Below are 10988 nucleotides of genomic sequence, written 5' to 3'. Positions count from 1 at the left end.
AGAAGAAGAAGAAGAAGAAGAAGAAGAAGAAGAAGAAGAAGAAGAAGAAGAAGAAGAAGAAGAAGAAGAAGAAGAAAGGGAGGGAGGGAGGAAGGGAGGGAGGGACAGAGGGAGGGACAGAGGGAGGGACAGAGGGAGGGAGGAAGAAAGGAAGGAAGGAATGGAAGGAGGGAGGGAGGAAGGAAGGAAGGATGCTGTCTTCTCTCTTATTGGATAACTCATTGTCCCCAAACTTAGAAATAGAAACAGTGAAGAATCATCTCCTCACATACTATTGGCCTTTGATGGTACTTGTAGTAAGCAAACTGTTCTTTCAAGTTTAAGTGCACATTTGAGAGTATAGCTAGAATGCTTCCAAGGCCTTGTGCTATCTAATTTCTCCTGGGGAAATCTTCACTGAGGCTTACTCACAGCTCTGAACTCCTTGCCAACTGAGGCTCTCTCAGTTTTCTTGTCTCATGGTCCTTGACCATGTCCCTACCACATTTATATGTTGGTTCCCTAAACCCCACTTCAAAATGCAATTTTAAATAGTGAATTTTAAATAATGACCTTAAAGAGGTAATCAAGTTTAAATAAGCTTATCAGGTGGGTTCTTTCCCATCTAAGCTGTTGCTTTAAGAAGAAAAGAACTTGGATGCAGAAAGAGACACATAGGGTATGCATCCACAGAGGGACAACCTTGTCATGAGGAAATAAGGGTGCCCTGTTTGCAAGTCAATGAGACTGTTTCAGGATAGGACAACCCAGATGGACTTTGTTCTAGTGTGAAATACAATACAAACTTGTTTAACTGGCACAGGCTATGAGGTTTGCTACGACGTCTCTAGCAAACTGATATAGACTTTTTAACCAAGGCTGTTGATTTCCCTCAGAATAAGTGAACAATGAGGACATCCACCAAGAAAGACACACCCTTCCAGTATCCTTATCTCAGAAGCAACTCGAGACTAAACCTGCTATACTCTGTTCTTCTGGCAACAATTAAAAAAAAAATCTAGCTCAAACTGAGAGATGAGAAGCAGGCACGAAAAGCTTGAGGTAGGCATCACAAGGGGAGGCTAAGAGGACTGAGATCCCAACAGAGACAGTTACATAATACAGAAAGCCAGCACTGGCTGGGTAAACAGCCTCTATAGCTGTCTGGATGGAGCTTAAAATGGAGGAGAAAATTGAAACCCAAGGCATTTGCAGCAAGGTTTGTTATATGGGATGGCATGCAAAACAGTGATGCAAATCCATAGTCAGAAGTTTGGATAGATAGATTAATAGATGATAGATAGATAGATAGATAGATAGATAGATATGATAGATAAATGATAGATTAGATAAATGATGGATAGATGATAGATTAGATAAATGATAGATAGATACATACATAGATGATAGATTAGATAGATGATAGATAGATAGATAGATAGATGATAGATAAATGATAGATTAGATAAATGATAGATAGATAGATAGATAGATAGATAGATAGATAGATAGATAGATATGATAGATAAATGATAGATTAGATAAATTATGGATAGATGATAGATTAGATAAATGATAGATAGATACATACATAGATGATAGATTAGATAAATGATAGATAGATGATAGATTAGATAAATGATAGATGATAGATTAGATAGATGATAGATAGATAGATAGATAGATAGATAGATAGATAGATAGATAGATGAAAGCCTTTTATTCTTAATCTTATTATTGGTTGCAGTCATTATCATTATTATTTTTCTATCAACATTTACATCTACTGTCTTTTCTCACAAGCAAGGATGAGCGCAGAAGTGGTTCTAATTAAGTGAATGTCATGAGTTGCCCTTGTATCTCCACTTCTGAGTTCAGTTTTGCCTTTGTTCTTGGCTTAGTTTACACCTCTTCATGAGTAAAGTTTGCAGTCAATTATCATGTGACAGTACCAACTACTAAATACTACTACCCTAAATATATGTTCAAATTAAGGGTTACATAGCGGACATTTCTAAAGCAGAACATTCTTTTTTAAACAACCACAGCCTAAGCCAGCTGGAACATTATTTTGGGTACATCGTCCTGCCTCTGGACCATTATTAATTGTTCAGGACTTTTTCTTTCTTCAAAGATTAACTTAGGGGACAAAAAAAGGGAAAAAAGGTAAATTTGTTTATAATCAAGCAAGCTAAATATATGCTATAGTGAGGGAGGAAGCAGTGCCAAATCTCACTTATTTTTTAAGTTTTACAGCATTTTGAAATGTAAAAAGGTCACCTGGGGCATACTTAGTAATACATTTATAAAAAGCATACTGTATACCTAGATAACAAGGAAGAAGATAACTGAAGAAAAATGGCCATCATAAATTTTATCCAGGTACCATTATTTTTGTAAAAGAGTGAAACAATATGTAAGTTTAAGTCCTGAACTGTTTGATTATTTAAAAAAATATATTCAAGAAATTATTTATACTTCAGACCTGACATATGAGGAATTGCAATCTCTGGAGTTTAAAACTGATATTAGGAGATAGGGAAGTATAGAATTGGTCACTTTGGAACTGGAGATTGTTGATATACCCCAGTCCACTTTATGTTCACCTCAAGTATGCTCTACACCATCTTGGTATCAGAATCTTTGAGAGTGTTAAGATAGCCTGGCTTAACTGGACTAGCTTGTTTGATCCCAACTCAACCCTTCATAAACTACAGAATATTTCTGGGACTTAATTCTTTAACATTAAATCATGGATAGTAATGGTATTATAGGATATCATGGTGAATGGAAGGTGGTGGTTTGAATGAGAATGGCCCCCATAGATTCATATATTCAAATGTCTGTTGATGCTTTAAGGATTAGGAGGTGTGGCTTAATTGAAGGAGGAGTGTACTGGGAATAGACTGCAGTTTCAAAAGCCTCCACCAGGTCCAGTCTTTCTCAGCTTCCTGCTTGTGGATCAGATACAAGCGCTTAGCTTTTGCTCCAGCATTATTCCTACCCACATGCTGCCATCATGCATCCCTCCATGGTGGTCATGGACTCTTCCTGGGTAAGCAAGCCCCTGAAGAAACCCATTATTTTATCAGTTGGCTTGGTCACAGCAATAGAACAGTAACCAAGACAGGTGGTTCTAGGGCTGGGGTTATTTCTATGGCAGGCCTGGCCATGCTGTTCTTTGAAGAGATACGAAAGACTCTGGGATTTTGGATTAGGAAAGTGATTGACTGAATGATGTAAGTGGAGTTTAATAGCCCATTGTAGTAGGAGCTTAGAAAAACAATAGAGTTGAGAGTTATGTGAACCATGGAGGTTCATGGAGTTATATGAACTCAAGAGGTCTCAAAGGGGAACAATATTAGTCTAGAGAGCATTCCTGTGATATTTTGGAGAACGTGCCTGCTTTTTGTACTTGGCCTGAGGATTTTCTTGAGGCTAAGTTGAAGAGTTTGGGCTAATCTCATTGGCAAAGCAGATTTCAAGACAGTCTAGTATCGACTGCGTAATATGGTTACCAGTGAAAACTCTTGTGCAGATCTACAATGAAAAAGAGGAAGCTGTGTAAAACAAATGCAAAATGCACGGTTTGAGGAGGAAAAAAAAAAAAAAAAACAGTACCAGGCAATGTAATGTTGGAGCCAAGTTGAAGATGAGAAGTTTAAAGAAAGGTCTGATGCTAACTGGAATAAAGGACATGGTGTCCGCAGCACAAAACCTCTTCCAGCTGATCCTGAAACTTGTGAAAAGAAAAAGAAAAGGCCCAAAGAACTATCTGTTCCTCAGGAACAACAGAGGACATTTTGTGCAAATGTAGTTCTAGGAAGGGGCTAGATTCCAGCTCAAGGGAGTAGGACTTGGCAGCTTCAGACGGCTGTTTCTGCCGTTAGAATCATGAAGGCCACCTCAGGAGTAAAGGGATTGTAGAATCTTCCTCCATGGTTAAAGGAGTTGCCAAGGCTGGGTGTTTGGAATGGGGATTCCCACACAGGGGCCAGGAGAGGCCATTGTGCGGGGCTGGGAAAGTGAAGCAGGGAAAGGGTTTAGAAACCAAAGCTGTTGAAGATGCCAGAGCCAGCCTTGGGATGTCTGCTGAGGAGAGATGCATGCAAGGGGCAAACCAGCCCAACAGAGAGAAGTGTGTTGAGCACAACAAAGCTAGAAAGAGGGAAAGACCTGAAGAACCGCCTAAGCCCTTTGGCTTTGTGAATAGAGCTACAGGATTTTGCAGTTTGCCCTGCTGGATTTTGATCTTGCTTTGATCCAGTATCGCTTTAGTAGTCCCCATTTCTTCCCATTTGGAATGGTCATGCATATTCTGTGACATTGATATTGAAAGTATATATGTAGATACTTTGCTTTTTTTTCCTGTATAGCTAAGAGATGGCCTTGAATCTCAGAGGAAAGTTAGACTTCTGACTTTTAATCTATGTTGGGACTGTGAAAGACTATAGGGACCTTGGAAGTTGGACTAAGTACATTTACATTATGATAAAGCTGCAAGCCTCTAGTGGCCAGGGGATGGAATGCGGTGGTTAGACTGAGAATGGCCCCCTTAGGCTCCTATGTTTGAATGCTCCGTCCCTAGTTGGTGAAAGTGTTTTGGAAAGCATTAGGAAGTGTGGCTTGTTTACAAGGTTGACTTTAAGGTTTCAAAAGCCCACCCCAGCCAGGCCTAATCTCTCTCTCTCTCTCTCTCTCTCTCTCTCTCTCTCTCTCTCTCTCTCTCTCTCTCCTACCTGCTTATGGATCAGATATCAACTCTTCACAACTGCTCTAGCACTGTGCCTGCCAAGCTCTCTGCCACGATGGTCAGGAACTCGATTCGACCTCTGAACTGTAGCTAACATCTTCCTTTTATAACTTACCTTGGTCGTGGTGTCTCTTCACAGCAATAGAACAGTAACTGAGAAAGAAGGAGACTTTTTTTCCAGACTGACAGATCATAAGTGTTTCAACCAAGCCTATTATTAAGTCATTTGACTCTTAGGAACTCTTCCTTATAAACTGTCAGCTTGTCAAGTGCATCTTCCCTTTCACGTTAAAATCGAAATAGTCCTGCAGTAGGTGCTTTGCCCACAAGTCCTACAAAATCCTTCTGGACTTTCTCCCACTTCTCCCCACAGCTTTCTCTCTAGATGCCTGTTTTAGTCTTGTCATGGTGTGTGTGTGTGTGTGTGTGTGTGTGTGTGTGTGTGTGTGTGTGTCTGCGTGTCTGTGTGTCTGTATATATATGTGTGTATGTGTGTGTACATGTACATGTCGGTGTGTGCACACGCCAGAGTGTGTCTGTGTGTCTGTGTGTACCCAGATGTATGTGTATATCCATGTGTGTCTGTGTCTGTGTATGTACCCAGATGTATGTGTATATCCATGTGTGTATGTGTCTGTGTCTGTGTGTGCATGTGTGTGTGTTCTGTGACTCTCCAAGGAATCTAAGCTCCCTGACAGTCTTGGCCATGATATTTTCCTTGAGTGCCACATGGGGAGTGCTCAACAGTGTTTATGAAATTAATGAGTGTCCCTGACATGCTGAGATGACATTTTCTTACAAAGTATACGCTAAGGTCAATTGAGTTATATTAGCTAGCAGCTTTGAATGAACAATTAAGAAAAAAAATCCTATTTAAAAAAATAACTTGAAACAGTATGTTCTCCGTAAAATGTTAGTCACCGGTATTTTGATCAGATTGGACACTTTGAGCAGTGAGTTCTTTTGGAAGACTTCACGTTGATGCTTCTCTGTGGTCACACGTGCTCACTGGGATTGGTCACACAGTCATTTGCAGTTGGCATTTCAAATTATTTATTAGAGTAGTGTCTCTTGGATCTAGATTAAAAATAGCACATGGATATTAAAGAATAGTTAAGAAGACTTGCCATTCATAAAAGGATCTTGAACACTGACACTTGGAGAACTTGCTTAGCAAAGACTGCAACCTTTACATGTAACCACACAGTCACTATGGTTACAGTGATTGACAGCCATCCTGCTTCACATGGAACCTCACTATCCACTCAGCCACAGCGTCATTTGAGCAAATCGCTGCTATCCCTTATATGAAGAGCAAGATGTCAAAGTTTCTGCTTCTAAGTTGACCTTTACTGATAGCCACTCCTTCTAATTAACTTTGCATTTCTACATCATTATTAGCTCTTCAGTGACAGCTGTAGAAACTCTACATATTGAGCATTTTACAAGTTAGCAATAGCTTATGATATAAGCAAGATCCTTATTTGAATAAAGGATTTTAGCTTTAACATGGAATGCAATTTAATAAAGCATTTTTTATTTATAACAGCAAGTATCAGTGTATATCACAGTATAAATACTCATCTTTCACTTGTTGGTATACCTATCATTATGTTTAGTGGCTTATGCTGCCAAAATCAGAGATAATATATACATAACAATTATGTAACTAGACATTGAGGAATCTGGTATATAAATTAAACTGAGTATTATGAATGAGAAATTTTTAATTAACTTTTTAACCTTATGTCATTACTAACTTTGTGACCTTACAGCAAAATATAACCAGTAGTTCACTGAGTAGCTGATGACAGAAAAACAGACTTTAAAATTAATTTATAATTTTAAAGCTCAATTTCCATGGTTTGATTTATCCTTTATTTTTAAAGTTATAAATTTATTTATTATCAAAGCATGTATACATATTATCTTTTTATGATTATTTTTAATCAGGAATCTTCCATTTTAATATCTGTCCTTGTAATGAAAGAGATAATTTTTTGTATCATTCTAACTTAAAGAACCAGGTAATCCTATAAACAAGAAAAGCATACACCATGAGACAGGAGAGGAGAGGTTTTCCACTTTCAAATACATTTTAACCTTTTTTTTTTTTGAGACACGTATATTTAAAATATTCCAGGAGTAAACACAATGGGTGCTGGATACCGCCAAGAGCAGAGTTCTTTAGTTCATAGTCTCATTCAATGATAAGTTAATAGACCTCTGGCACATAGAAATGAAGTGATAGGCTGAATATCAGGATCATATCTATAGTATTAAATATTCATTTTAACCAATAAAGAGAAAAGTAACTATATATATATATATATATATATATATATATATATATATATAACCTCAGTTATAAGGCTAGATGTTTTTAGCTTTTATATATAACAGGCAAAAGGATATACAAATCAATAAATATATAAAGATTCAATAATGTGATATAACCAAAATAACATAACTAATATGAAGAATTACAGAAGACATAGCTTTCCAAGTTCATGTTCTGTATTTACCAAGGTCATCCACTAATGTCATGCTGTTCAGTATTGTACTTGAAGTTCTCAAGAGTGTGGTAAATTGAAAGGGAAGAAGAGCAAGAAATGGTTATGAACATTGGAGAGAACAGTACATTATTCATTAGAATTGACTAGTGAAAAATGCACAGGAAGGAATATACAAAACTTAATTGTACTTTTACACATAAGAAAAAACAAATAAAGTGATTAATTAAAAAATTTTAAATTGTTAATAGAAAAAAAAAATTCCCCTTGCTGTCAGCTTCGTGGAAAACATCCTGGGGAGTTTCCATTTTCAATTCAAATCTGTTTGGTTGCACACCGCCATGTGTTTCATTTATCATCTCATTTGTTCCTGCAACTCCTGTTGCTTAGTCCTAGAATCTGTTTTCATCTGCACAGTCTGTGCTGCAGACATGGTGCACAGTCAACCAATATGTTCTGGTGAGGCTAAATGGCGAGAAGAGAACGTGCTACACATGAGGGAAGAGGCAAAGACACTCTCTTTTACCTTAACTTTCTTCAAGAAAGATTAATGCCCAGGAGGCATGCTCAGAAGTTTCACCAGCTGGGAGCTAACAACATGATAAAGCACTGGTTTTTACCCTTGGAATATTATGTTGAAAGTAGCAGAGCTATGCATGATTTTATAAAGCAGAAAATATCCGATTCTTTACTATTACCTTGCTTCCCGAAGATAGCAGTGACAGAATGAACAAGTTGAAGGCAGAGCAAGATTCCGGGGCCTCGTGTGTGCCTTTGAAACCTCAATCACTCCTAGTGATCAACTTATCTCCAACAAGACCACAGCTCCTCGTCTTTCCTAAACAGTCTACTGGAGCTTATGTGGTCCATTCTTGTTCAAAGCATTATAGAAAGGAAGGGGTTTTATTTGGCTTATATGTCCCAAGTTATGGCCCATCACAGAGGGGAAATAGGGTGGAACCTCAAGGTGAGCAGGACCCTGGAGACAGGAAGTAAAACAGAGACCAGGAGGAATGATTCTTTTTGGCTTGCTCCCTACGGTTTGCTGGACATCCTTTCTTACAGAACCCAGGGTTACCTGCCCAGGCAGGCTGGGCCCTCCCACAGCAATCATTAACCACAAAACTGCCCCATATTTATTTTTGCCTACAGGCCACTCTGATGGAGGCATTTTCTCAATCAAAGTTCTCTCTTCCCAAACGACCCTCATTTGTATCACTATCACCCACTGCATTTCCAAAAAAAAAAAAAAAACAACAACAAAAAACCCAACATTTTATATCAAAATTTCACATAAATGAACTTCTTAATTGGTTTAATAGAAACAGAAGTACTTAGAAAGCTTACATCTATTAAATCTTTCTGTTAAAGACTTGTCTGTTACAACTGCTTTGCTTACACCAAAGCAAGCTGTTTATTTGCTTTTATTTCCACTAATACATATAAAATAAAATATTAAAAACACTGTGCTATAGTAGCAGTAAAATCCACTACAGGAAAGCTCATGGCCAGGAGAACAGACTCTCTGTTCTAAGTAGAGACCTAATGTTCCAGTTGGGTCAAGTCAACACCTCACAAAGGTTCGCCTTAAGCCATTTTAACAAGTTATGTAGAAACATTGTTCTTTTATTGAGATATTATACTTTTCCTTCCCAGAATCCTCACATGCTAGTGTGGTCTCTGGAAGTCAAGCTACCATGGCATTCAGCTGGGTCTCCCCACCTTCCTGAATCCAGTGTTTCCATTTTCTTTTGTTCTCTTTCCTTCTTCTAGAAGGATCTTGGCTAGAAGTAAAGAATTAAAAAAAAATACTTTGGAATTCCTTGATCATACTAAACGAAGAGATTAAAACTAAGAAAAACAATAATAGCAGAAACCTTTCAACTAAAATATAATCAACAGATTGAGTCACAGCAGAATCCTATGTGACTTTCTAAGAAACTTTACAAGCAATTCTTCAAATACTTCTTAAATTACTCAACAAAAAAGGAAGCAAAAACAGTGCTCCAAACTCCTTCCATGAAGCCAGTCTCACTCTAACACCAAAGCCTGAAGAACATAGATGCAAAATCCTCAATAAAATTCTTGCATATTACTGAATGAATAAACACATATACCAAAAAAATTTTCCACCATGACCTAGTTGACTTTATCACTAAGTTCGCAATATACCAGTCTATAAATGTAATAAACTACATAATTTGATTTAAAAGTTTTAAAACACATCATTATCACAATAGATGTAGAAAACATTTGTGAAAAAAATTCAGCATGCCCTCATGGTAAAAGTCTTAGAGAAGGTAGACCAGGGGAAACAGTCCTCAACATAATAACTACTATATATGTGTAATCTACAGCCAACATAATCCTAAATGTGGAAAAGCTTGGCACAGTCCCACTGAAATCAGGAAAGAGAAAGGACTGTGTAAATGTAGGGCTGCCTAGTACAGATGGCCCATTCTGAGATAAGATATTAACCATTTTTGTGATTATCCCCAGGTTGTTCTTTGGAATGGAGGTTTATGATCTTGTTCTGGATTTTATGGTCTGCTTCTAGAGCTGGTGTCTTATGAGTTAGTTTCTGGGACTTATGGTCTATTCCTGAAGCTGGTGCCTTACAGCCTTTTTTGAAATCAGGCCTGGTCCTTAACATGGAGACAAATGGTGCTTATATTGTCCTTTCAATGTGAACAGAGAATTCTTAAAAGAAATAAACATAACTAAGAAATAGCTCAAAACTTGTCCATCATCTCTAACAACTCAGGTAATGTAAATAGGAAGAACTTGGAGATTTCCTGTCCCTACAGTCGGAAGGCAAAGATCAAACAAACAACTGACAGCAGATTCTGCAGAGGATGGAGATACACCCGCTGGGGTAACCACAGACAACAGGAAAGTCAGAAGCACCATGGCATGGAGAGGAGCAATGGCATGGGTAATGGGTAATGGGCAATGGTGGTGATTGAAAGGGGAACATGGCAAAAATAGGGGTAGGGACTCTATGGAGTAGAAGGTAGGTAAATATATCAAAAGGCAAATAGAGTGTAAAATAACAGATATCTTAAAATGTCATAATGCATCATTATTATCTAATTAGCTAAAACTGTACCTAATGTATATACATCTGTACATGGAGTGGGGGAGTGAGAGAGGGAGGAAGGAGAGAAAAAGAGGAAGGGAGGGAGGGAGAGAGGAAGGGAGGGAGGGAGGGAGAAGGGGAAAAAGAGAGTTTAAATGAAATTTTCTCAACTTGGCTGATAGAAATCTACCTACCCAAGACCTATTTACTATCTACCAAGACCCCAACACCAGACATGAGAACCCACTTAGTCAGTGTTATCCAAGAGACTCCCATGCATTATAGGCTATTGCTGCCATTGGCTGCCTCCTAAAGGTTGGAAGTAAGTTCTGATTGCTGAAAATACCATGTTTTTCAGGCCACAGGATGGATACCACTCTGACTTTCATGAATATACATAAAGAAGGGTTAAGGAGACGGCTTAATGGTTAAAGGCATCTGTCTCCTAGTGGCTTAAATTTGATTCCTAGAAATTTCAGGGTGCAAGGAGAGAACTGATTATCAAGAATTGTCCTCTTGCATCCATGCAAAACTGGCACATATGTGTGCATGCACCCACAAGGAAGAAAGAAAGAAAGAAAGAAAGAAAGAGAGAGAGAGAGAGAGAGAGAGAGAGAGAGAGAGAGAGAGAGAGAGAGAAAATGGATGTGGTTTCATAGGCTTG

This window comes from Mus pahari, chromosome 17, assembly GCF_900095145.1.
Source record: "Mus pahari chromosome 17, PAHARI_EIJ_v1.1, whole genome shotgun sequence".
NCBI classification, from domain to species: Eukaryota; Metazoa; Chordata; class Mammalia; order Rodentia; family Muridae; genus Mus; species Mus pahari.
The sequence above is the reverse complement of the archived record's forward strand: the minus strand, read 5'-3'. Positions refer to the sequence as shown.